Source organism: Nicotiana tabacum, chromosome 19 (assembly GCF_000715075.1).
Source record: "Nicotiana tabacum cultivar K326 chromosome 19, ASM71507v2, whole genome shotgun sequence".
Taxonomy (NCBI): Eukaryota; Viridiplantae; Streptophyta; class Magnoliopsida; order Solanales; family Solanaceae; genus Nicotiana; species Nicotiana tabacum.
In genome coordinates, this window is record NC_134098.1 from 108,629,150 (window position 1) to 108,632,152 (window position 3,003).

Below are 3,003 nucleotides of genomic sequence, written 5' to 3' on the forward strand. Positions count from 1 at the left end.
GGTCTTGTATGGATATGTAGGAAGGGGTGCTCCCAGGTATGTGTAGGGGTTATGTTTGTTCGTGAGAAAGGATTCCTCGTCAACTAAGTTTGGAGGGTATGGGCACACTTGCGCGAATTCGGGTAACGGCTACAAGGGAGAAATCGAAAGGAAACTGTACTCGACAAGGAATGGGTGTAAACGCGTAAGCTACCGAAGCTAGGGATAATCGTCCATGTCTTATTGTGAAACAAAAAAATCCGCCCCACCACAGCAGATGGGTTGCTTCCTCTGTCGCCATCGGGGAGCTCATCACAAGGAGACCTTAGGATAAGTTGCTAAAGCAAATGGCATGGGAGGATCGACCCGTTCAGATAATTTCGAAGAAAGACTGTTGGCTACAGGAAGAGAGATTTGTTTTTCCTCCTCAAAACACAAGGAAATGCGGGCAGGGTAGAGCTCGGCAGAGGGTTCGAGAATAGGGTAGGGTCTTGTCCTTAAGATTAATATAAGAAAAGAGTTCCAAACCTTTATGCATGCACCTCTGTACAAGTGCTGCATACAAGTTCCAGCCAGGATGATTGAGAAAGATTCAACCAATTTGAACTGCTCACATCTCAATAATAGCAGCGTAAAGGCCGTAAGTCGAGGGGCGGCCATAACATAAGGCTATTATTTTCACACCTCACTATCTATATATAGAGAGAGATCCACTGCGTGAGCAACCCGACCGTGCCTTACATGTGCTCTACAGGCTGCACGTAATCTTTCTTCCCAACAAGCCCTTTTTTTTATTTGGAATACGGGCATTGCTTTCGGATCGAAAGGCATGGTTTTTAGTATGTATCCAGATAGGGCCCCACTAGTTTGGCTAGCTTGTGAGCCGTTCTTTCGGGCGGGTATCTCCCACAATGCAAGCACCATTGTTCGACACCACTCGAGAAGCTAAAGATTCGTCAGTCCAAGCTGAAAATACATACATAGATAGTGGTCTAATGCCAAGGGCGACGACGAAAGCTCTGGACGGAGCCGTATGAGGAGGAAGTCTTACGTACGATTCTCTAAGAAGGGAGTGGCTACCTTTTGGATCTTCGACCAAGCACCACCAGTCAATTCCGCTTTTGGGCCACCCTTGACTCTACCCTTATTATAGGGGTATGGGGTTCTAGCCAAAGAAAGATCAAGGCAGCATATCAGTTGTTCCTTTATACTTTACTTGGATCTATTTTTATGCTATTAGCTATTCTGTTGATTATTCTCCAAACAGGAACAACCGATTTACAAATCTCATTAACCACAGAATTTAGTGAGCGATGCCAAATATTTCTATGGATTGCTTTATTTGCCTCTTTCGCTGTCAAAGTGCCTATGGTACTAGTTCATATTTGGTTACCCGAAGCTCATGTAGAGGCACCTACGGTAGGATCCATCATCTTGGCAAGAATTGCTTTAAAATTGGGAACCTACGGTTTTTTATGATTTTCAATACCCATGTTTCCCAAAGTGACACTTTGTTCCACTCCTTGCATTTATACTTTAAGCGCGATTGTTATAATATATACTTTCTCGACCACTTTAAGGCAGACCAATCTTAAAAAGATCATTGCTTACTCCTCAGTAGCTCATATGAATCTGGTGACTATTGGTATGTTTGGTCGGGCGGCGGCCACTAGGTCACCTATTTTGAGTTATGGACACACAAGGCCAAAACATGTGTGTCTGGCGTGCGACCCATCAACCTACTAGCAATGGGGGAGAAAGAATAGCATGTCACAATAAAAGCTTGATTCGAGGCGTCTGCAAAACACTACCGTCTGTTCTAAAAACAAAAGCCCATTAGCACCCAGGGACGGTAGTGGGGGACGGCCCTACGCATAGGAAACAACAGCACTGGCTCTACGAAGTCAGAATCGAATCTTTCTGTTGGATTTCTCAATTCATTCGTGAATAATAATTCAAGGGTGTCAAACGAGTACTTCTAGCTGCTTCGCTTGCTTCTTATTATGGCGGCTATGTTTTCGTGGAGAAAATGAACGAAAAGCGAGATGAGCGTGATATTTTTAAATCGATTGATAGATAGCTTGATCTCTTCTGATAGATCGAAAGAGATAGAGAAGGAATCTCTCAAGAATAAGGGGAAATCTCCTATTTCTATCTATTGATGAGACAACTATCTATTCTTGATCCATCAGAAAGAAATCGATATGTATCTGATAGAGTATACATCGTACGTAGAGCGCCCAAGCACTTTTTAGGCTAGCTCAGTTCTTTTATCCATCGGTCCAATGCACCGGGATCATCTCATGGAGGGAAAAGCCATAATATAGTTGTCCTGTTTGCTGCCTCGATGCATTCCCTTCTCTCCCCGGTATCATCCCACACAGAAAGAAAGAGTGCAGAGACCCGACCCGACATGTAGGTCTGCTAACGTAAAGCGAGGAGTTGATCTTGAACTGGCGAACCGAAGTCACTTTCGGAACCATATTTCCTACAGCTAACATGTGTCCAGTCCAGCGGGAATGCGCAGCGCAAATGAACCTGAGCTGCTATACTGAATCCCCCGCTGGCCATCGGGGACTGAGTGGTAAGGCCATAATCCGCAGGGGAAAAGATCACTCATTCTTCCATTGGGGACATGTGCACGAACGATAAATCCAAACTTCACACATCAACTGCCTACCTACCGTTTAGGTTGCACCAGCGAGATCCAGTTAAGGTAAGAAACTTCGTGTCGTGGCTGCTCCTCTCCACTGCGTTGCGGTCTCATGAACTAAACTTTGTTGCCTTCCCGCGTGCAAAGCGAATGGGCGTTGTGCTGTAGGTCAATTTCAGGGTGGGGAGCGAAGAGAGACCTGAAGAATGAGTCATTTGGATCAACGATCTTTTTTAGCCCACAAACAAAGAATCAATGAAATGTCCGTCTATCCATGAACATCTATTCTATCTGTATATCTAGGGGATCTCTCTATACATACAAATATGTTTTATGGAATGATATGATTGGCTAGCCGTAGCCGCATATCA

The 3,003-nt window shown here is 44.6% G+C and overlaps 1 pseudogene; it reads left to right on the forward strand.

Annotated features, from left to right (window-relative positions):
• The first annotated feature begins 326 nt into the window (after positions 1-326).
• On the forward strand, positions 327-1,819 carry LOC142173641 (NADH-ubiquinone oxidoreductase chain 4-like; annotated as a pseudogene).
• The last annotated feature ends 1,184 nt before the right edge of the window (positions 1,820-3,003 follow it).